This window comes from Bos grunniens, chromosome 22, assembly GCF_055505025.1.
Source record: "Bos grunniens cultivar Pamir isolate PY7600 chromosome 22, Bosgru_T2T1.0, whole genome shotgun sequence".
Classification (NCBI taxonomy): Eukaryota; Metazoa; Chordata; class Mammalia; order Artiodactyla; family Bovidae; genus Bos; species Bos grunniens.
The window spans coordinates 11,403,767-11,429,078 of NC_141186.1; the positions used below are offsets into that span (position 1 = coordinate 11,403,767).

The window sequence follows — 25,312 nt, forward strand, 5'->3', positions numbered from 1 at the left end:
CGTGCCAACCCTGCCCAGCTTACAGGGCAGCTGAAGTATATAGACATCTAGAATGGCATTCCAAGAACTTCCCAAGAGATATCTCAGACTCCCTGATGCTACGTAACTTCTGGAGCTCCAGGATAGTGGAGGCCACAGAAGCATTGAATGCAAGAAGAGCATACTTTCCAGCTCCTCTAAACCCCCAAAATTGTCCCTGATTTAATCTCAGTCCAGAGGGAACCAAGTATCCATAGACTTCTGTTACTTGGCTATGGACAGAATCTCTTTTACAGAATGTCATGTGCCACGATGCCATCTTCCTGTTCAGGGTAGGAGGATGGGTAGGGGGAGGGGGGTTCACTCAGGGACCAGACCTGTGGAACCCATCTTTATGATAACTGGTGGCTGGGTCATCACTATCCCACACTCAAGCCCATGGAAGAACTTTCTCTCTGCCTCTAAATTAGGAATGGCTGTACTTTTCCAGAGCATTTCAGCTTGTTTGTATCTGTGGACAGAGTCATCCTTATAACCAACTAAGCTTCATTATCTCTGTTCTAGAAAGCTCAGAGTTGGCCTCACTGTTAGTATAAAGACTTCGTGGTATTATTTTGTAAACAAAGTAGCCTCCTGCTTCTTACTTTACTTCCTTTCACCATGTTTTTCTTTTCGGCTTGGAGACTGTATAATATTCTATCGTAGGATATAGTATGGATTGCCTATGAATTCATGCTATTGGATATTTAGATTAGTTCCAGTTTTATTATCTTTTGAATAATATTGTGATGACTATCTTTTGGGGCAATTAGTATGAGCAAATAATATTTTCCTTCAGTTGAGTTCAGTTCAGTCGCTCAGTCGTGTCCGACTCTTTGCAACCCCATGAATCGCAGCACGCCAGGCCTCCCTGTCCATCACCAACTCCAGGCGTTCACCCAGACTCACGTCCATCGAGTCAGTGTTGCCATCCAGCCATCTCATCCTCTGTCGTCCCCTTCTCCTCCTGCCCCCAATCCCTCCCAGCATCAGAGTCTTTTCCAATGAGTCAGCTCTTCGCATGAGGTGGCCAAAGTACTGGAGTTTCAGCTTTAGCATCAAGCCTTCCAAAAAACACCCAGGACTGATCTCCTTTAGAATGGAGTGGTTGGATCTCCTTGCAGTCCAAGGGACTCTCAAGAGTCTTCTCCAACACCACAGTTCAAAAGCATCAATTCTTCAGTGCTCAGCCTTCTTCACAATCCAACTCTCACATCCATACATGACCACTGAAAAAACCATAGCCTTGACTAGACGGACCTTTGTTGGCAAAGTAATGTCTCTGCTTTTGAATATGCTGTCTAGGTTGGTCGTAACTTTCCTTCCAAGGAGTAAGCATCTTTTAATTTCATGGCTGCAATCACCATCTATTTCCCATGAAGTAATGGGACCGGATGCCATGATCTTCGTTTTCTGAATGTTGAGCTTTAAGCCAACTTTTTCACTCTCCTCTTTCACTTTCATCAAGAGGCTTTTTAGTTCCTCTTCACTTTCTGCCATAAGGGTGGTGTCATCTGCATATCTGAGGTTATTGATATTTCTCCCGGCAGTCTTGATTCCAGCTTGTGCTTCTTCCAGCCCAGCGTTTCTCATGATGTACTCTGCATATAAGTTAAAATCCTATAATTATTTGGAGAATGGGAAGTCACATTTATTGATTACCTACTATACAACCTGGGTTTTTCATACATTTCCCCATTCCCTCCTTACTGCATGTAATCTGGGCACACCTGATCTATTGGAGGAATGTTCTCAGGAGAAAAGAAGTGAGGGAAGCTGAATGGGGCGGAAAGGTCTGAGGAAGGGTACAAAATCCCAAACCAGCCCTGGTCTATCTGTGGGGTAAAAAGAGATGGAGGGTGCCCTAGAGCATAAATTAATCAGCAGAATTGTCCCTGTTGAAGTGGAAGGGGAGCACCATTTCCACCCATCATTATTAACCACTGGGGAGACATCCTGGATAAGGGGACTCAGTCAGTCAAGGGTGACGCACCTGAGCAGGACGCAGGTGTGCCATTGGCTCCTGTAGCTGATCACGGGGCCAACGAGAGCACATGTTATCTCTTCGCCATTGAGTCCCAGTGACCTTTAAAACCTTTGGCACAGGGGACACTGGTTTCAATTTGGCAGAAAGTTGGCAAGGTATCAGGCTCTTTGGGCTCTGGTGGGCATTAGTCCAAGAAAGGTGTCAAGGCACAGAGACATCATATCATGTAGTGGCTACAGAGGCAGGGCCAGCTAGAAAAGCATATGGCTGACACGCCCTTCAGTGCAGTAGGAGAAGGAGTAACAAAGAAAAAAACCCCTTCCTGTGACTATAACCACAACTGCAAAGTTAATCAATTGGGGAATTTAAGTGGCATCATTCAGCCCAGAGCAAGTTTTCAACAATACGTAGGTGGGTAATGAGTGAGGCAGGAAGGGGCCCACCCACACTGATAGAACTACCAGAACCAGCGTGGGCCCTACAAAAAGGTCCCAATGTGTTAAATAAGAAAAGTGTAACTCCAAAAACAGAGGGGAAGCATACCTTTTAAAAGACTATTAATAGAAAGCAAAAGTAAATTTTACAGAACATCTGTTTTCTTAGTAAAATTCAAGAAAAAAAAAAGTGAACCCAGCAAATGATCAGATAGTAGAACAATGGACTGAGAGGAAAATGGAAAGGGCTGAGAGAGAAGCAAAAAAAAAAAAAGTTTGTGGGTGGGATTAGGAAGTATTATAATGAAACCAAGAGAGCAATGACAGAATTAAAATATTTGTTATGATCAGAAAGGAGCAGAATTAGCAGTACAGGAAACTGATTCATTGTTGTGGAGGGCGTATTTGAGAAGATCTCTGAGAATTTATAGAGAAAAACAACAGAGCAGTGGAGAAGGATGGAAGTGAAGACTAGATATGGAAGGTGGAGGCTGGAGAATCAGCAAATGGAAATCATTCCAGAATCACTGGAATAGAAGACCTGCTGCTGCTGCTAAGTCGCTTCAGTCGTGTCCGACTCTGTGCGACCCCATAGACAGCAGCCCACCAGGCTCCCCCGTCCCTGGGATTCTCCAGGCAAGAACATTGGAGTGGGTTGCCATTTCCTTCTCCACTGCATGAAAGTGAAAAGTGAAAGTGAAGTCGCTTCAGTCGTGTCCGACTCCTAGCGACCCCATGGACTGCAGCCGACCAGGCCCCTCCATCCATGGGATTTTCCAGGCAAGAGTACTGGAGTCAGGTGCCATTGCCTTCTCCGATAGAAGACCTGAGTAGACAGCAAAAAAGAATCCCCATTTTTGTGAATGATGCTGCAGACATCAGGAAAAAGTGTTAAAAATGGTTTAATGCTTACATACAGCTTCATCATATTTCAGTTTTTGCAGTGTAAAAATGATGCTACCCATATCTATCAGAAAACAAAGAAACTCATTCTTTTCCAGCTTTTGTAACATTAATAGCAATAATTAGATTGTGTTCCATAGTGAAGTAAGAATTCTATACCCAGCCAACTTGCCCTGCATGGTGAAAGCAAAATAAGGATAGCTTTGGATATATAAGAATTTGTGAAGTCTGCTAACTCTTCTAGTTTGGACTCCCCCCCAAAGCAGACCTGGACACAATGACTGTGGTACAGGTAGTTGGAGAATGAGGTAAGGGGAGGCACAGTGCGGGAGTGATGAGTTTTGATGCAAAGGGACAAGACGGGAAAGTGTGCACAGAAGGGCAGGTTGTGCTGTGTGCAGTTTGTGCTCTGTCCTGCTGCAGCTCCTCTGAGAGACAGACTCTAGAACACCCCTCAGAATCATTGCTGTGCGGGGTAAGGAAGCTGCTGGAGGGTTTATCTACCAACTCCTGTTTCTCATCCATGGAGAATCGCTCCAAAGGCATTAACTGTCTGTCCAGCCTTTGCAGCCTTCCCTGGCTCTGGGCCACATTTCCTTTCCTGGGGCCAGGAAACAACTCAGGCAGAGAGATGGGGGAGCTTCAAGCCTGGAAGGAGACTGGCCTCAAGTGACCAGCCCTTGGGATGGTTCTGGGGAACATGAGCAAGGCACTGGCAGCATGTAAGCAAAAGCCATGAGAGCTTAAATAACCATGAAACTCTTCCTGAGAAACGGCTACTTACACATGTAGTGTATTGTGGGTTAAAAAGTGTATTAAAGCCAAATAAACAAAAAAGTAAGCAAAAGCAACTTTTACAAATATTTACAGTAGGAAGCAAATGTGAAACAACAATTATTGTCTCAGTAAATAATAATTTTGAATAGTAATATAAAATAAGTCTATAATCTCAGTTTTACCATAAAAATTTGAGAAGAAATTTAATCTCATTACTCCTGCTTCACATTCTTTAGGATGGATCTCAGGCTCCTCAGCTGTTCATGAGAGGCCCTTCCCAGCCTGGTCTTTCCTGCCTCCCCTCCTCCCAGCCTCACAGTCACCATCCCCCACATATACCCTTGAATCCACTCATAATTTCTTGCTTAAGCTGCCTTTACTCAGGAATACTTCAACCCCAGTTTGTTTAATGAACTGTTCCAACCTCGCATCTCAGCTCAAGGGTCACCTGTGTAGGCCCCTCACCTGAACAGGTGATGTGGGTGGATAGATCTGTGTGTGATGGCTAGCTATCCCTTTTTTCCAGAGTCACAGAGCAACTCGGGGCGCAGACTCTGCCTCCAAGGTCTCCAGTCTTTTCTGTCAGCACACAATTAACGATGTCTCAGTTTCTGAGACTGAGCAAAAAATATGACCTAAGATGGATTTTTCTCTCTCATGCAAGGCTCCTTTTAGATTTGTTCAGATTCCTTCCTTTAAGGGGAGACTGCTTATAAAAATGTGGGCTGTACATGGGTGCTGCTGCTGCTGCAAAGTCGCTTCAGTCATGTCCGACTCTGTGCGACCCCATAGACGGCAGCCCACCAGACTCCCCCACCCCTGGGATTCTCCAGGCAAGAACACTGGAGTGGGTTGCCATTTCCTCCTCCAGTGCATGAAAGTGAAAAGTGAAAGTGAAGTCGCTCAGTAGTGTCCGACTCCTAGCGACCCCATGGACTGCAGCCCACCAGGCTCCTCCGCCCATGGGATTTTCCAGGCAAGAGTGCTGGAGTGGGGTGCCATTGCCTTCTCCGGTTACACGGGTGACCATCTGCTAACTGTCCTCTCACCTATGTAAAGCTAAAAGAGAGAATGAGGAAGAATGGGGAAAACATGGTTCGGAACAGGACTGCATCTCACGACTTTAGGATCACATTCACCTTTGGCTATAGGTGAGCAACACCCTAGAGCACAGTTCCACAGAATATAATGTCAACAGTGCCCTCTGGAGTCATATATTCATGTGGCACCGGAGTCAAGATAAAGTCGAGTTGTCATTTCTTGCCTTGGTGCCACTTGGCACATGGGGACTTAGCCCTTCTTGCATCAGTGGAACAGGAATGGAGTTGTTTGGACAGCAGTGATTAAGTACCTGTGAAGTGTCAGGGACTGTACTAGCTGCTAGGAGACACAAGGAAGAATAAGCACTGGTCCCTGCTCCTGGGAGCACACAGCCTAATAGGGAGAAAGGCATGTCAGCCAGCAATTAAAGTGCCAAGTGCTCTACAGAGGTACTGAGAAGTTGCTCTGAAGCACAGAGATGACAAGATGAAGCAAGTTGTTACTGTACCAGCTGGTCTCAGGTTGCACAGAATCCCTAGATAAATGCTGGGGGATAGGTGGATGGGCCTCTGAAGAGTTGATGTCAGCCAGGGCCGACATTGCAGAGCTAGGGTCGGTGAGTGGGGTGGGTGGGCCAGTTTATTTGGGAGGCCCAAATAAGTCCAGAGCTGGACTGAAGCAAAGGTGAGACGGCAGAGGAGAACAGAGGAGGAGGAACAAAAGGATTCTCACTAGGTGGAAAGAAGCTGCCCATGTGGGACAAAGGAGCAATAAGTGGCAGGGTGACGTCGGGACATTTTAGAAATGCTGTTTTGTGCTGAAGTTGCTTGTCACCTGGGACTCCTGCTGTCATGAAAGCCTCACATAAGTGAGAGAGAGAAACTGAAAAAAAGGGACTGGATTCATGAGTACATCTTTGTGGTATTGACTACCACGCATACACGGAAACGGACAGGGATGTGGACAGTGTAGGCTTCAAGCGGATGTGAGAGAGCGCCCAGCTGATTTTGGGGTACAAAGGGGACACAGCGCCTTGCCGTGGAGTCAGGGGAGAGGGAGAAGGGCAGGCTCCTGGCCCCGCCTCTTCTCTACAAAGTGGAGTCTTGGTTTGGGTTTCCCAGATGCTGACCTTGAAACAAGGAGTTGAGGTCTATTCATACATTTGGGAGATGCAGGAAACAGTGGAGAGGAGGCAGAGTCATACAGGCAGGTGAGGGCAGCTGATGAAGAGAGTACCTTTACACCAGCCATCACAGGGGTGGTGGGGCTTTATCCCTCAAAGCAGCTACAGGAAAAGTATGAGATACAAGCCTCAGGGGCTAGAGAGCTGGGGATTCACACACCACACCCCCCCAAAGAGTCAGTGGCCTAGGCCTTCTCAGGGTGTTCATTCCCCATGACTAGTGTCTTACAAGGTGCATGGCCAGAGCAGCCTACACAGTTCTGAACACTGTCCTCAGGCACAGAGATGCAGATGCTGGCAGCTGGAAGTGGGCTGCAGCAGCCCAAAGGGTGCAAGGCATCTGAGCAGGGCTCACCAGCATCTCCAGGCTGAGCACCTCACTTTCTGGGCCTCCTCCAGAAGTTGTAGGTTGCACATACATAGCACATCCCTGGGTTTCTGAAGGAGCACACCTCACAGTCTATAGGCATGGGGCAAGGCAGGTATTGTAAATGGGTGAAGGAGGCCGAGTATGGGACAGGAGGAAGCAGTGGAGACTGTGAAGAATGGAGGATTCCAGCCTTATCCACAGAAGGCCGCCCACGCCCGGCAGCAGTCACTGATTGCCAGGTGGGAGTGAGCGCCAGTTTGTCAGACTTCCTATTTTTCAGCAAAAGCCAGAAATCCACATTTTTATGTGAAATCTCATGGCTTTGGCAGCTAATTAAAATATTCTCTGAACGTTGTATGGGCCAAACAAAACATGTCCGCTGACCATATCCAGCCTGTAGGCCACCAATGGTGACCTCCCGCTTAGCTGTTTCCCGCATGTTCTGGTCCCATTGTCTTGCCTGCCTGTTTGGCTCATGGATCTGGATTCTGGTAGATCCCAGTCTGTCTGCAGCCTTGATAACATTTCATGTCCACCCCTGGGCATCAGATCAGCTAGTCAGAGACTAGAGTGTGAGTGTATGTTGAGAGGAAGGAGGGAATTGGAGACGGTCAACTCAAATCTGGTGTTCACAGAATTTTTTTTTCCTTTCTTTTTATTAAAAAAAATTTTTTGGACATGCCATGTTGTCTGTGGGATCTTAGTTCCCCGACCAGGGATCAAACCCATGCCCCTTATATTGGAAACACAGTCTTAACCCTGGACCACTGGTAAAGTCCCTTACCGCTTTTTTTTTTTAATTGAAGTATATAGTTAATTTGCAGTGTCATGTTTTTCTTTTTTAGATGTTCATCAACTTGATTAAGTTATACATAGACACATATCTCTTCTTTTTTAGATTCTTTTTCCATACATGTTAGTAAAGAGCGTTGAGTAGAGTTCCCTGTGCTACACCTTGTCATTGTTTATTTTATATATGGTAGACTGTGTATATGTTAATCTCAAGCTCCTCACTTTTCTCACCCCTTCTCCCCCCACTCTCCCCTTTGGTAACCATAAGTTTGTTTTCCATGTCTGTGAGTCTGTTTCTGTTTGGCAAATATTTTTTTGGATTTCACATACAAGGGATATCGTAGGGTATTTGTCTTTACTTCACTTAATAGGATAATCTGGAAGAGGAAGGCAGGTGAGGAGGACCAGTGATCATGAATCCAGTGGGGAGAACGTATACCCTCCCCTGTGATACTTTTGAGCAGTTCAGAGCACTTCCTGTTGTAAGACATGTAGTTACTGCTCATTACCCGTTGGTTGTAAGTCACTGAACTCAGTTGATAAGTCTGGAGGGACTGCGATGGAGGGAAGGGGCCTTGCCCTTTTATTTTCTCCATGACAGGGTCTTACATGGGAGATGTAACAACGGTGTAGGAAGTTGCCAGAAGGAAAGCCCAGTTTTGCTCTTTCTAATGAGTGAGTGCTTTGAGTTCTGAATTAAACTCTGTTTTGGGAGTGGAGAGCCAGCAGGGCAGCTTCCATAACTTTTAGGGGCTTATTCTTTAAGGCAAGATGCATAGAGAGCTCGTAAGTTTGCTTCTTCCAGCTTCTGTCTGCCTTTACCAGAGAAAAGAAAAAAGGCAACCCCTTTTCATATTTAAGGCAGACCGCTCAAGATGGCGCCAGGAGATAAGACTGATTCTGTTTCTAACCCAGGTAGAGCAGAAGAGGCCAGGCGCGGCTGTGTTTGTGTATCTTTGGGTTTGAGGAAGTGCCCTGGCCTGTTCTCAGATAGAAGGTTCCACAGAGAAGTCACATCTGTACACAGGGATGAAATGAAATGTATTAAGTGGAGCCAGGTAGCCCAGCATCACACTGCGGAAGGGTTTGCGGACGGAAATGTGTGCACCTCATCCTTCAGAGGGTAAACAGATTTCAAGCAGCCTTCCTGCACTCTGCCACCACCACACCCGCCTCGCCATTCAGGGCAGGAACTGATTTTCACTGTGTTCTGCTTTCTCCGGTGTCTCTTGTCAACTTAATAGTAGCCTCGAGTAAAATGCAACCCTTAGATGTTTATAGTCATCTTGGCCGGGCCATTAAGATGATGAATGAACTTGGTGCTTGCCCTTGTAAGAGAGCCCTGAGGGTGGATATTGATACTCAGAAAATAATAAGTCTTTTCTGTCCCTTTCCTGTTTTTAATCCAGTGCCCTAAGCCCCCTGGTGCTTTACCTTGTACTCCTGCTTAGTGCCAGGGAGAAAAACCTTACCTGGATCCCAGCCCATTTGAGGCTCTAATACAGAGCAAGCTCTTTCTCTCACACTGTTGGTCTTCCCCATCCTGCTTGTCAGAGGCAAATCCCTAGAGCCTCTTGGTGTTTCTGACTTGTTTCTGCTGGCCCTGAACTTCCTCTTGGAAAGGATGAGCATGGGTGGTGGGGAGCAGGGACCAAGCCAGGTTTGCAAGTTCTCTTACCTGGGGCCATTGCACTAGCATTTTTCTGGCCCTGCCAGCAGAGCCATCCTAACCTAGAGTGCAGCTGTGCCTGGGAGGAAGGCTGGGCCTTTTCTGTCACAGCTGGCAGTGAGGAAGCAGGGGAGAAACTCGGACGCCTATTTTAAATCACACTGTGGCCTCAGTGTTCCATGGTAGGGCTCAGCTTTCACATATGTGAAAAGCTACATTTGTGTATTCACTGCATTGGGAAGGAAGGCTACGTTTTGCTTGAGAAATGTCAACAGAGCTGTAGCTACGACAAGGATCTTTCACGAAAGACGTTTTCCAGAGCTGCAGACTTGGGCAGACCTGGTGGGAGTGGGTATGGGCGGGGGCGGGGGGGGAGTAGTTTAGAAAACATATGTTAAACCTCTGTAATTTTTTTTTTCTTAATGAACTGCACAACGGCAATTTAATAATTTCCTCTTTTGAGAGGAAAGGGGGAGTCTTGGATTTTAAATCTTTTTTTATAAAGGAGCACAGCACCTCTTAAAAAGAAAGCCATGAAATTAATCCATCTGCTAAATCCAACGAAAGAAAACTATTTAAAAACAAAAATCAAGAAGAACTTAGGTGTTTCAGCCTGGGTTTCCCTGAAGCAGATCCCGAGGTAAGGATTGTATCAAGTGGCTTAAGAGGGATGTGCTACTCAGGGAGCACGTGAGGAGTGGGGGGTGGAGGCCAGGGAAGGGTGCCATCTCGGACAACGTCCTAGAGAGGCTGGCCTGGCCTGAGCTCTGGGGGGTTACACCTCAGCACTGCCCCATCTCAAGGCTGGGAAGCTGGCCACAAGTGCCAGTCTTCGGTGAAGGGCCTCTTATGGAGGAAATGAAATCCCAAGCACTTTTCCCCACTCTGAGGGTGCAGACAGAACAGCTCCAGAAGCCAAAGAACAGGCCTTGAAGAAGACCCATGGGTACAGGCTCATGGAAGTAAATGCACAATGAAACCAGAGAGTGCGCCAACCAAGGGGAGCCAGGGGACGGGTTACACCACTAAAAGCGCTGGCTGCAGCAGGATCGGGCTTTCCTGCTGGCTCTAATGGTGAAGAACTCGTGTGCCAGTGCAAGAGGTGTAAGAGATGAGGGTTCAACCCCTGGGTCAGAAAGATCCTCTGAAGGAGGTCACAGCGACCCATTCCAGTATTCTTGCCTGGAGAATCGCATGGACAGAAGAGCCTGGTGGTGTCACAAAGAGTCACACGTGACTGAAGCAGCTTAGCACACACGCACGCACAGTAGGATTACCTCAACGGGTACACTTTGTGATTTGAAAGTATATTACAAGCATATGGACAAAGATCTTTGAGCTCTTGAGGTACTTGTGTGATGTTCTCAGTATCAGTGACACACAGGATGTTTCTGCCAATTCCTGAATCAGAGAACTGGCACCTGTGGAGGCACTTGGAATTTAAGAGAGAACGTGAACGCCCAGCTGTGGTCCCGTTGCAGTCCAGTTTTTCAGAGCTGTCATTTTGTCCTTTTGAAGCCAGCCTTACAAGGAGTGTCTCTGCTCTCTGATGGCCACCAGCGTCATTTGGAAGAATGAATATAACCAGCATATGAATATAACCAAGAACATGAATATAACTAGCCAGCCGGTCCTGTTCTCCTAAGCTAGTAGATTCAGTTCAGTTCAGTTGCTCAGTCGTGTCTGACTCTTTGTGACCCCATGGACTGCAGCACACCAGGCTTCCCTGTCCATCACCAGCTCCCAGAGCTTACTCAAACTCATGTCCATCAAGTCGGTGATACCATCCAACCATCTCATCCTCTGCTGTCCCCTTCTCCTCCTGCCTTCAATCCTTCCCAGCATCAGGGTCTTTTCCAATGAGTCAGTTCTTCCTATCAGGTGGACAGAGTATTGGAGTTTCAGCTTCAGCATCAGTCCTTCCAATGAATATTCAGAACTGATTTCCTTTTGGATTGACTGGTTGGATCTCCTTGCAGTCCAAGGGACTCTCAAGAGTCTTCTCCAACACCACAGTTCAAAAGCATCAATTCTTCAGTGCTCAGCTTTCTTTATAGTCCAACTCACACACCCATACATGACTACTGGAAAAGCTATAGCTTTGATTAGACTGACCTTTGTCAGCTGATTTTAAAATCAGTGAGAAAAAAAAAATGACAACAGAAATTCATGCATTCTGATCATCCTGACCCAGAACATCCTGAACGGAAGAAATTTTAAACCAGAAATGCCCATTTTACAAGTAAGGAAATAGTCCCCAAATAAATTGGTGGAAGAAATTTTTTAAAAACCAATTAGGAATGTGTTTGGCTGCATGTAACACAAAGGGCAGCTTTTAGTAGCTGATCCTAATGAGGCTTTTTCTTTTCTAATAACAAATCTTGAAATGGACATTCCAGAACAGCTAAGTAACTACACAGTGCCCAGAAACCCAGTTCCTTCTGTCTTTCTACTCAACACATTGCTTCTTGGTTTCCACTTCCAACACTGTAGCTGCATACCAGGCAGTAAGAAGAAGAAAGATAACAGGCCTGACCGTCTTTTAAAGTGCTCTTCTGAAGCTCCATTCAGCATTTTCCTTGTACATCTTGTTAACCAGAACCATGTCACGTGGCCACCCCAGTCACAGGGGCGGCTGGGAGATGAGTTTTCTGTGCTGGGCACATGGCCACCCCAAGCACAGCCAGGTTCTGTGTATGGGGAGGAAGGGAAGAGGGGCACTTGGAGGCATCAGCAGAGTCAGCCCCAGCAGGAACCTGGAAGGGGACATTTGCAAGTGTGTGTCTCTGAGATACAAGCGGAAAGGGGGAAGGACAGGGAATGAATCATGGACAAACAGGCAAGTGACCAGCACAATCACTGTCTTGTTTTCCTCCTGCCAAAGTTCTTTCAGGCTCTGTGTTACTGCATTTAGAATTTTCTGTTTAAAGTCAGCCTCCAGAATACCTTGTTGGGAAGGCCTAGTTTGGCTGTAGTCAGGCGCAGCAGAGGCCCCGGTGAGAACCAGCAGGTAATGTGACCTGGCTCTGTCTGATTAAGTGGTGCCCAGGGGCATCTGCTCCTTCAGTAGATGTTAGACCCCGATAAAGCATAAGATGATCTCGGTCTGTCCACCGAATCTGTCATCATTGATGCCTACATCTCCTATTTTCACAAGATGAAGCCATCTCAATGAAAATGTCACTGTGTTTGTATCCGGGCCTGCAGCAGAGGTGCTGTAGCTCTCCATCCAGGCCAGTCTGTGCCAGAAAGGCCCAGCTTCAGAGCCCCTGTCCTTCTGGTTGGTATATGTATCGCCAGCCTTCTCTTCACTCTTCTATTCATCTGTTTCTGTACTGTGTGTAGTTTGGCATCTTCCTTCTTAGACTATAAAGCCTCGGCCTGCACTGTTATCCAAGGAGCCCAGCATAGTTATTACTGCCCCAGGTGTCAGCAGGCTGCCCAGTGGCACTAGTGGTAAAGAACCTGCCTGCCAGTGCAGGAGACGTAAGAGACACAGTTTTGATCCCTGGGTCGGGAAGATCCCCTGGAGGAGGGCATGACAACCCACTCCAGTATTCTTGCCTGGAGAATCCCTATGGACAGAGGAGCCTGGTGGGCTACAGTCCATAGATTCTCACAGAGCTGGACACAACTGAAGGTACTGAACATGCACGAACACAGGTTTAAACATATTTCTGTGAATGTGGCAGCCACAGCACACTTGTATGTGTTTGTAATGCATTTACTCTTAATTGCTTTTAGTCTTTTTATGCTATTTGGAAGCTGCATCATTTATGTCCTTGCTACTCAAAATACAGTCATGGACCAGCAGCACAGCCTGACCTAGGAGCCTGTTAGAAGTGCAGAATCTCAGACCTGACCACCCAGATGTGCTGAATCAGTATCTGCATGTTAACAAGATCCCTGGATATTTGCCTGCATAGCAAAATTTGAGAGAAGTCAGAGTTCCTGACTTTAGGTCATCTAACTTGGTAACTTACTAAGACATTGATGAACACCCTACATGCACTCAGAGCAGGAGTCTGGTGGTGCTTTGGGTGTGATGCCCTCTGGGCAGACGTGGAGCTGCTCACAAAGTGTCTGGGAGGGAAGGAGGAGGCTTTTATGGAGCATCTTTTAAGCACGGGGCTGGGGGCTTTATCCCATTGAATCCTCACCACAGTCCTTTGTGATATAGGCTCTTATTCCCAACATGTAGATGAAGGAGTCAAGATTCCCAAGGTTAAGAGAATACAATCCTTTTATGTTCAAGACTCATAAAGATTAATGAGACTTGAGGTCACACAGCCAGTAAGTGGCTGAGCTGGTGCTAACGTCACCTTTTTGGCCCAGCTTCCCTTGTCTGAGCTGCCAAGAAGTCTCTCAAAGGCTTTGCTGAGAATCGGGTTGGCCGACTAGGGAAATTGGCCCCTGTCTCTGTGGCTTGAGAAGATGCTGCTTCTCCCTAGTGTTAAATTTTAAAGTGGCCATTCCACCTGCAGGAAGCAACAAGGTAAGCTCTTCCGTAAAGGAAAGGAAGGTAACTAGAACATGAAAACAGAGAAGTTCACAACCAAGGAGGTGTCCTAAGGACTCCAGAGGAAAGTCTCAGGACAGTGTTTGTCAGGGGTCCCTTCCCAGAGATGAGAGGGTCACTGAATCCTGAGCACAACTGCCTAGCACTGAGTGAAATAAAGAAAATGTGTGCCCAGCTAAAGAAAAGGGAAATGTCCTCTGAGCCAGAGACTGTGCTTGAGACCCACTGTACAACTGCAAGTAATGTGTAGACAAGCATCCCCTCCGCCTGGCTAAATCCAGTGCTCGTTTCTCAGTCCTCTTTTTCTTCTGGACCCATCACCAACCATCAGTACAGTTAAATACTTCACTGGGTGGTTTTCTTTTTAATCTTTAATAGCATTTCCTACTTGACTTACAATTTACTTAGGGTAAACTGCATACATCTCAAGTACGCACATCAGTAATTTTTGAATATGTCTGTACCCACATCAAACTCCGGGAGTTGGTGATGGACAGAGAGCCCTGGCATGCTGCAATTCATGGGGTTGCAAAGAGTCGGACACGACTGAGAGACTGAACTGAGCTGAACTGAACTGTACCCACATCATGAATGAAAACATTTCTAAAAGGAGAGAAGGATGGTCAAAATGGGATCAAGTCAAAATCCTGATCCCCTAGACTGGTTCCATTTGCAGGAAACAGCACCTCCATTCTTAGCTCCCTCTTTCTCTCTCACCCCTCAGCTGTCCAACCACAGCCTGTTGACTGGACCTGCCAAGTCCATCCCTAAGGCCACTGTGTTTCGCCATTACCGCTGCTTCCTTCCTGCCCCAGGTCACCATCTTCTTTGCCTGTAATTGACTACAGGGGGTTCCTTCCTAATTGGTCTCTCTGCTTCCACCCTTGTCCTGTTACGCTCCTTTGCATACAACCCTCCGATGGCTTCCCAAGTCATCGTAAAGCTTCCTTCCCTCCAGGACCCATCCGACTCCATAAGACCCAACCCAATCGCCACCTCTGTGAACACATCTACCGCTCTTCTCCTCACTCTCTCCAGTGTAGCCACAGTGGCCTTCTTGCTGTTCCTTGAAACACACCAAGCTTGTTTCTGCCTCAGGGCCTTTGCACTGCCTCTTCCTTCAGGTGTGCACATGGCCCATTCCCTCAATTCCTTGTTGTCTCCACTCAGATGGCACTTAATTAGAAATATCCTACTGTTCCAGACATCCCTATCTCATTCCTTTACCCTGATTTTCTTCATCAAACCTATCAACTGACTGGCTTTTTAGTCACTGATTCATCCCTGACACCCTCAATGCCTGGGATGTAGTCAGATCTCAGTATTGTTGAATGACCGACTGAATGAATGAGTGACTGACTGAATGAGTCGTGGATTGCCTATATAGACAGATGAAGGATGTTTCTATCTTTCTACCTACTTTATGGTTACTGTGTCAGTTCCATTGGGCTTTGCATTGCACTAGTGGTTTTTATGTACTAAATGCTCTTTTTAAACAACAAGTAGTTTGTAGAGAGATGCTAATGTCTTATCTCCCTTCAAAGGGAAAGCACCAGGAATCAGAGAAATGGAGAAATGCTACCCCCACCTGGTGATAGATTCTTGCTGTGTAAGATCAGGCCTTTGTGCTGAAACTCATCATTGAGGGGCAGCTTTGTGTCTGTGCCTGTTGAAGGGTGACAGGCAATGGACGAAGGCTATGCCTACAGATTTTTCTGCACACCCTCCTCATTTCAAGCCAGCAGCTATTTTCATCAGAGCTGTCTTCTGTCTACGTGGATTTCTATAGTGGCCCCAGGTTTATAGACCTCTGGTAGGGTTGGGAATGTGAGCTACAGTCTCAAGGACTTAAAAAGTGTCTGTGCTATGGTGCTTTAAAAGAACCAAAAATGACACCCATGTCTTGGTTAGGTTTCCCCAGAAGTAAACCCTGAGAGAATTCAAACACAAGTAATTTGTTTGGGAGGTGAAGATAGGGGAATGGGGAGGTAAAGTAGAGGAAAGAAAGCAGCTGAAAATGGTCAGGTTATGTAGCTAGGTGCTCTTGTGGACAACTGAGTTACTCCCATTGGGGAACTCAGGGTCCATAGCACGAGCATCTCAGAGTTACACTGCCCAAGTGGTGAGGAGCCGAGGTTTTACCCACCCTCCTCAACAGGCATTGGTTGAGGGCTGCTTCCCAGGGCATTAATATCCTGATGCTTCTGGCCTGCCTTGTGGAGGGGACAGAGGAAATTTGCCTCTAGCAAAAGCTCTAGGGTGAAAAAATGCAGATGGTGGCAGCTGGAAAGTTAGGGAGGGGATGTGGACCAACAGGATCAGCTATGACACCTCCATTCCCTTCCTCATATCAACCTCACAGGCCAGGACAGCCTCCCTCATCACACCTCGCTCAGTCACCAGCCACAGTTCTTCCTTTTTCACTGGCTTCTTTCTGGTCCTCACTGAGATAGAGTGGAGGATACAGAACAGCAGTCCACAGGCTATAGGATTTAAGGAGATTAGAGTAGTTACAGCTTTCAAACCACATGGGCCATCTGGAAACTTTGGCTTCAGGGAGGCCACCTCTGCGCTCAGGGAGCTTCCTGAGTCTCTGGAATAAGTCATGTTGTCTCATATGTGCACATGGCCCACCAGAGGCCTGGCTCAGGGTCCAGGTGGGATTGTAGGGTATGAATGTGTGAATTATTTGGTGATCATGGGACCTATTTTTAGCAAAGACAGGGAACATGCAAGAGGGGGCCGATAGGGCATATGTGAGAGAGCAGACCCACTTATGAAACTCGGAATAATAGTAATTATAACCACCCATTATATTAATATTTTTAAGTTCAATTTTTAAAGGAGGAAACTGAGGCTCCAAGAGGCTCAGGTGGTTCCAGGATGATACATCTAGGAAACAGCGAAGCTGTAATCTGAGCCTGGTCTGTCTGGAGGCCAAGCCTGTGTTTTGTCCACTGTGTACACTTCTCCCAAATGAAGGTTTGCCTTGACCCAGACATGTGTCTGTGTGACATAGCAATGGCAGTGGGTTCCTACGGGTGGTTAGAGTTGTATACTAAGAGGTCTCCACTGAGGTCTCGGTTTTCCTCTAGAAGAGTTAAAGGAGGTCCCTGCAGAACCCACAACCTTTGGGGAGAGAGCTCTGTCCTGTTTTCCAGATAAAATGCATCTCTCGATAGCTTTATGAGAGCAGAAGAAAGAAAGCTGGGCTATTGGTATCTGGGGTGGAGCAGAGAACTGCCTTGGACGGAGAGGTGGGTATGTATGTGGAGCGGGTGGGGGTTGTGCAGGAGCCCTTGCCAGGTAGCCAGCTGCAGGAGAGCCATCTAACACTCCTTCTAAGGATGCCGCTCTCCTTGGATGGCACTATTGGGAGAGGTGTCGGGGCGGGGGGTGCCCCCTCAAGCCAAGCATTCTCTCATTATGCAAGCTCAGCCTTTCCAGATGCAGCCAGCCAGCCTCTAAAATGAGAAGTGAGAATTCACAGATATCCCGTGAGCACCTACATTGTATGACAAAAGACCCAGGGACCCAACGATGGGTCAGTTGTTGGCCCTGCCCTGGAGGAGTGCCCCGCAGAGCTTCACCTCCCAGAAGGTTCCTGGTGTGGGGATAAGAAGAGGTTCTGTTGCTCCCCTAGCCTGGGACGGGTGTCAGTTCTGCTGTGCGGAAAGATCTATGACCCCACGGCCCAGCCCTGATCACTAGGAATTGCTGGCATGTGTTTGTCTCAGATTTCTTTTTGTCATTTTTATACACTTACTTATATGTTTGAATATTATGTGAAAGGACATGCGGAGTGTTTTAGAAGCAGCAACCCTTTGCCCATGGCGTTTGTCCCTAATGTGTCTTTCATCTTTTAATGTAGTCATGATTTGCCCAACAGAAATCTTTTAATTCTTATATAGCATCCATCTTTTCCTTCATGCATACCTTCTAACTTTGGTGTTGGCTTAGAAATTCCTCCCCATCTCCAGATATCTTATCAAATATTTATTAGTGCTTCATAGTTTTTTTTTCTACACTTATATTTTCAATCCATTTTGGTGGAATTTACTTTGGTGTAAGAAGAGAAATGTAGAGATCCAACTTTACTTCTTCCAAATAGTTACAAATCATCAGATGCTTCCAGAAGATCAGTTAAACCCTCCACTACTTACCCACACTACTTATTGCTGACTCAGTTACTTGGTCTTCCAGTTCTGAATTCCCATTTACATTTGGATCTGTTTCTGGATTTCTCTGTTGTGTCCTCTGATCTCTGTACCTCATGGTCATACTGTGAACCATAATTGCTGAAGCTTTATGTGACAGTTTTATATCTGGAAGGAGAATTTTCTGCCTTAGCACTCAACTTTTTCTGCCTAATATCACATGCTTATTCTTTCAAATGCTAAGCTCTCCTTTTAAGTTCAGAAAAATTCTGTAGCAGTGTGATTGGAATTATTTTAAATATGTAACTTTGGAAGAATATATATATCTTTTTCTGTTTGGGGGTTCTCCTCCAAGAACCTGCTGTGTCTGTCCATCTATGTGTTTTTTTTTTTTCTTTTCTCTTTCTCAAAAGAGCATCATCATTTTCTCCATTTAAGTTCTACATCTTCTTGTTATTCCTGGATATTTGCTGCTGCAAATGGGGTCCTTTTCTGTTATATTTTATAGCTGGTTTTTACATGTATGTGTGTGGGGGGGAAGCTTTCAAGTTTGGCATAAATTTAACTGGTGACTTTACTAAACATATGCTAGTTTTTCAGTTTCATTAATCTAGACCTTTTTAAGGTAGAACTCACATCATACAAATAGTGATTTTAGTCCCTTGCTTTTTCTTTTTTAAAGACTACATGCTTTTTATATAATTTTATTTACTTATTTATTTTTGGCTGTGCTGGGTCTTTGTTGCTGCACAGGCTTTTCTCTAGTTGCGGCTAGTGGGGGCTGTTCTCCAGTTGCAGTGCCTGGGCTTCTCATTGTGGTGGCTTCTCTTGTTGCAGAGCCTGGGCTCTCGGGCTCATGGGCTTCAGTAGTTGCAGCTCCAGGACTCTAGAGCACAGGCTGAGTAGTTGTGACCAGTGGGCTTAGTTGCTCTGAGGGATGTGGGAATTTCCTGAATCAGGGATCAAGCCCGTGTCTCCTACACTGGCAGGCAGATTCTTTACCGCTGAGCCTCCAGGGAAGAAATCCCTTGTTTCTGATAGTAAACTTCACTTCTTCTGGAGCAGTGCTCCACCACTCATATCAAGGCAGTGGAGAACAATGGAAGGCATAGTGAACATCCTTCTCACTCTCAGCTTTAATGGGTCACTATGCTGGTTGGATGGCACCCCACTCCAGTATTCTTGCCTGGAAAATCCCATGGATGGAGGAGCCTAGTAGGCTGCAGTCCAGGGGGTCGCTAGGAGTCAGACACGACTGAGCAACTTCACTTCCACTTTTCACTTTCATGCATTGGAGAAGGAAATGGCAACCCACTCCAGTGTTCTTGCCTGGAGAATCCCAGGGGTGGGGGAGCCTGGTGGGCTGCTGTCTGTCAGGTTGCACAGAGTCAGACACGACTGAAGTGACTTAGAAGCATGCTGGTTATAGACCTGAGTTCTACATTTTATTAATCATATTAAGGAAGTACATTAACATGAATGGATGCTGACATCTTGTCAAATATGCTTTCAAGCTATTTGTAAGATCCTTTGATCTGAAGAGCTTTTATAACGTCTGTTAATCTTATATCTAATATCCAACTCATGTATTTTGAAACAACCATTTTATAGATATTCATATAATACTTGTATAACTTATAAATTAAAACATGAACTTGAGAGGTTTACATTGAACCATATGAAATTGGTATTGTTTTAGGTCAAAGATAGCCAAATATTGGCAATTTCGAATGGTTCAACCTATTAGATTTTTCCCATTGAGCTTCAAATGCAAGATAAGTCAATTGAATTTTTTCATAAGTCTGTCTAAATGCTTTCAATACCTTAAGAAGCAAATCATGATTCATAGATCAGTAGGCTAACACTAAAAACCAATTAACAGGAATGCTGCTACTAGAGATTTAAATTTCTTTATTTTCTCTAATCTAAGTCTAATTTTGACTGTGGTTCTGATTTCTTCCTAGAGCTACACTTGTACTGACTTTCCCAGAAGAGTCAGGGTTCCCATCTCAAGCCTGCAGCATGACCCAGGGACATGATGGTTCTACACTAGGCCATTGTCCAGTTGCCCCACAGAGCCAGCAGTTTGGCAGGCGTTCCACCCGGATCCTCTCCGATCTTCCGTGCCATTTTTGCCCCTTTACCTGCATACACATCCCACTTTGGTTTGCTTTTAACACTCAGCACAGATGATCCCTTGTTTTCCTTTTTTGGAGGACTGACCTCAGAATATTGGAGCCATTGTACCTATAGTCATGAAAAGCCACAGTGTCCCAACATGGACAGCCCTTGACCAAAGATTCTCTGGGCCAGATTATGAAACCTCCACACCCTAGTTCAGGACAGCTCTGAGGTGTGACTCACACCAGAGGTCCCCATGGGATCAGGTGAAGCCCCCTACCCCACACAGCCTTGCCTGATTTCCTCCCTGGCCACTTCCTCCCCCACTCCTTCACTCCTCTCTCTGGGAGTACGTTTTAAACATTTTTATGGGTTTATTTGGCTGCCCCAGTCTTAGTTGTGGCATGCAGAATCTTTAGTCTTAGAATGTCAGCTCTTAGTTGTGGCGTGGGGGATCTTGTTCCCTGACCAGGGATCGAATCCAGGCCCCTTGTATTGAGAGTGCAGAGCCTTAGCTGCTGAACCACCAGGAAAGTCCTGGAAGTACATTTTTATGCAAAGGACTTCCCTGGTGGCTCAGATGGTAAAGTGTCTGCCTACAATGTGGGAGACCCGGGTTCAATCCCTGGGTCAGTAAGATCTCCTAGAGAAGGAAATGGCAACCCACTCCAGTATTCTTGCCTGGAAAATCCCATGGATGGAGGAACCTGGTAGGCTACAGTCCATGGGGTCACAAAGAGTTGGACATGACTGAGCGACTCCACTTTCACTTTTGACTGTGAATCCTCATCTTAGGGTCTGCTTCCGGGTACCCAGACCTAAAACAGGCAGGCCCTCTTTTTCATAACAGATTTTGTTCGTTACAGCAGAAACTTTCCAATTTACTGATCTAACCAATCAGATATGTTTTGATTTGTTGTTGTTGTAACCACAATCTTTTCTCTCAAGTGACCCTGTTTGGGGTAGTTTATCTTTGTAACACAACGTAATATAAATCTGTTTTGTGAGTGTTTATTCTCAGTGATTATTTTTTCTGAACACAGCCCAATCTAATTCACTTAAATCTAAAGTTTTTGATCAATTGGGTGACTACAATGATAACTTTTTTCATTAACTATTAACACTTAAAATAGTGGGATATTAAGCCATTCATATTGCTTCCCTTTTTTGATACTTGAGTAAGATCAATTATATTTTTAAAGTTCTACCTTCTTCTTGATCATCATGTGCCATTCTTTTCCTATGTTGCTGGATCCAGGATGCTAATATTTTATTCAGCATTGCTGTATCTATTTTTATTAATGAGATTTGTCTGTAGTTTTATTCCTTGTATCTGTCCATGTCAGGCTTTTGCTGATTTTTGCAAAATTAACCAGGAAGCTTACAGTCTTACTCTGTACTTGCAATGTACAAGGTATAATCCAACAGCGGGAGCTAGCCCTTTTTGGAGCACTAATTTATGTGCCAGGCACTCTGCTCAGGACTTAACTTTTACTAACACATTTAACCCTCACAACTACCTAACGCAACATGTCCAATTATGATCTCAGTTTTCCTGGTGAGGAAACCGAGGTTTAGCAAGGTTAAGAAGGGGCAGAGCAGGGATTCAGGTGCAGACAGGCTGACTCCAGGGTGCTGGAATGCATCTTTTGCATAGAGAGGCTTATTTATACGTCTGATGTGGTATGCTGGCTGCTCACATGGCTTTGTGGCTCTTACCCTCCGGAGTGCCAGGTGCTTCATGAATTAGATCTTTCTCATTACATCACCAGCTTTGTTTTTTTTTTTTTTAATGCAAGAGGCGATAGGCAAGGAAGCATTGATGAATTTTCAGAGACAGCTGCAGTTTGTTTGAACAAGGCTCTCTTCAGTATCCCAAGGATATTGGCACACAGGCCCAGCTCCCAACCAGTTCCTCCTGGTGCAAGCTTTCCTGTGGTGCCTGCGTGTCTCTACTCTGGATCCTGCAGAGCTGGCAGTAACTGCATCCTTGAGTTTTCCTCTCTGGAATTAATTTGTCCCCAAGTGAACTCTAAATAAAAGGAAGATCACACATGAAAGCTTTGTCCTTAAGTGGGGTTAGGAAGGTAGAAATAGCACAGTCCTTCCTGTTTTAGCATATACCTGATGAACGTTGGGCATATGGAAGAAGAGACGCTGGTGGACACAGTAAGTCTGAAGCTCTTTAGGCCCCCAAAGCTCAGTAGTTTAGATTGTATCATATAACAGCTGGAATCCTGCGACATGTTCTGATTTCCTGGTATACGATGGGGTGATGCTGTGATTTTCATGGGATAAAAACCCTTATTTTTGTTTTGTTTTGCCCTAAATAAGTCAAAGACAAGTTCTACCATAAGAACCTGAATGAATCATATAGACTCCCTTGTTTGCCTGATTTAGAACTAGATCTTGGGGAGATAACCACAAATGTGCACCCTAAAGCTGTGAAAGTGAAGTGAAAGTTGCTCAGTTTTGTCCCACCCTTTGCGACCCCACGGACTATACAGTCCGTGGAATTCTCTAGGCCAGAATACTGGAGTGGGTAGCCTTTCCCTTCTCCAGGGGAGCTTCCCAACCCAGGGATCGAACCCAGGTCTCCCGCATTGTGGGCAGATTCTTTACCAACTGAGCTATCAGGGAAGCCCTAAAGGTGTAAGGGAACTAAATTTACATAGCGGAAAATAGGTTCTTAGAACATGTAAATGGCAGCTGGCTCAATCATGAGTAGGGTGAGGGTGCCATTTGTTCATTCAGCAGATATAAATTATGTTATTAACACGTATTAGGCACAGGAGATACATGAGCAAAACAGACATAGGCCCTGCCCTCAGTCTGCTTCCAGGGCTTTGGGACTAGATGTCTGCTGAACTCTTCATGAAGTTGATTGTAACTGTGGTGAGTGGAACACACTGGGTGCCCTGGGAGATTTCCCAGAGGCACTGTGGACAGCTTTCAGGGAGAGCAAGCATGCTGGGACCAGAAGGAGCACAGGTCACTGCAGGAAAGTTCTGTGTCCTGCATGCAGTGAGTACGTGAGACGAGGGGCAGAGGCAAGACGGAAGCTCTAGGCAGGCCCACAGGAGGATGTCCGCTCTCAAATGCAGGGAGGGCTGTTGTGCAAGTATTTCAGCCTCTGATTTGCCTTAATGCTGGAGCCTCCAAATTTGTTTATAAAATGCCATAAAATGTTTATGCATTTATTTATTATAAAGCTTTAGTCTAATAAATCTGAGAAATAGAGGGTATACATTTATTATTTCTCCTTACCTTAGAAGGGAAGCCATAAAAAAAAAAAACTGTCCTTAATGAAAAGAGACATGTTTTTTTCCAAAAAAAAGTAATCAGAATTGTCATCGTGAAAGAACCATTTACACATTTGGTCACCGCTGTTGGTCATTAGCTAGTTGATAGTTCCAAGCTTTAAATCTGAATTTGTCATAGGAGGATGGAAGCTCAGGCTATTAAAGTCCAGAAAGGTTACCTTTCACAGATGGGACAAGCCCTTGGAGAAGGAGATGGCCTTCTGAAAATCACAGAACCAAAGCTCATATGGATTTTTTGGTCCTTGTTTAAGAAAACCAAGTCTAAATTCAGCATAATTCCTTCTTTCTTCAGCTTCTCTGAAAGTATACCTGGTTCATAAGAGCCCTGACCCCCAGCCCTTGTTTCTCAGGCCAAGGTTATGCTGTGTGTTCCATGAACCCCTCTACCTGCGCTTGGCATCAACTTTCAGCCAGTTTCCGCATGCAGTATTAGTTTTGGCTTTGGAAAATGAGATTTCTTTTACTTGGCTGGAAGCATACAGCAACCATTTTCTTTTGCTTGTGCCTCATGAGTTAATCAGGCAGTGAGAGGAAAGAGCCTGCCTGGTGAGCATCTGGACTCTTTTAAAGCCACAGTTCACCCAGGTTTCGTGTGAACTGGCTTGCTGTTCAGAAAGGATGGCGTGATCTAGCAGCACCAGGGCCTGTGGGGTATTTTCCTTTTCCAAAGTCATTTGTTTATTCTCTTCCAAATGGGGCCTTAAAAATGGAGGCAACAGAAAATGAAAAGATTGGCCGATGGTCCCACAATTTCCATGGAATGGGCTAGCCATCAGAGTGGAAACGTAGGCTGGAGATTAAGATTGGAGGAAGTTTGGGTTTGTAGAGCAAGAACCCAGGCGGGTTAGTTTCTTACATCTTGCTCTCTTTCCCCCTGCACACATACTGGCCTGTACCAGAAAGGCCATTTGTCCTTGACAACTTTGCCTGCTAGCCCTTCAAGATGTCAGGAGGCCTCTTTCCCATCAGCTGCCTCTGGAAATCTCCCTCTCAGCTTCAGTTGGACTGTTGGGCCTTTATATTCAGATTTTTCCCAAGTGCTGTTTTTCAGACCACTCCTTTTCCTAAGATTACTAGCCACAGGCCACTGTCACCTGCCACTTGCAGGTGGTTTATTGAAGCAGGAGCCCAGGAACCAGGAAGGACAAAAGAAGAGTGTGTGTGGTTTTAGGTCACTGCTGGAGGTGCCTGGGCCTTTTGAGAAGTATAAAGTCACCCATAGATATCCATTGACAGATGAATGGATACAGAAGTTTTGGAACATATATATATAGTGGAATATTACTCAGCTATAAAAGGGAACAAATTTGAGTCAGTTCTAATGAGGTGGATGAACCTAAAGCCTGTTAAACAGAGTGAAGTCAGAAAGAGAAAAAACAAATATACATTAGTGCATATGTATGGAATCTAGAAAAATGGTCCTGATGAACCTATTTGCAGGGCAGGAATAGAGAGGCAGACAGAGAGAACAGACTTGTGGACACAGTGGGGGAAGGAGAGGGTGAGACGAATTGATAGAATAACATTGAAACATACATATTACCATGTGTAAAGCAGATAGCTAGTGGGAAGTTGCTATATAACACAGGAAGCTCAACCGAGTGCTCTGTGACAACTTAGAAGGGTGGGAGGCAGGAGGGAAGTTCAAGAGGGAAGGGATGTATGTATACTTATGGTTGATTCACAGAAACCAACATAACTTGTAAAGCAATTATTCTCCAATTAAAAATAAATTTTAAAAAGTCACCCAGAAATGTTAGCTTGAAGACAGGAGACTGGAACCTCTATTCATAGGCTCCTGTTGCCAGCCAGTTGAGGCTTGCCTATGAAGGAATGGGCTATCCTGTCCTGGCAAGGTGTGTAGTTGAGAATGAGGGCCATGAAACTGACGCCCACACCAGAGCTGGAATCAGAGTTGAGTCAGGAAGAAACATCATGGGGCATATCAAACATTTGCAAAACCTATTTCTGCCTGAATCCCAGCCCAGGCTCCCATAGCCTGAGTTCAGCCCCTAATT

The 25,312-nt window shown here is 45.6% G+C and overlaps 1 protein-coding gene across 2 annotated transcripts in view; it reads left to right on the plus strand.

Moving 5' to 3' along the window:
- Positions 1 to 25,312, plus strand: part of ITGA9 (integrin subunit alpha 9) — a 364,736-nt gene that overhangs the window by 226,810 nt on the left and 112,614 nt on the right. The window lies entirely within an intron of this gene.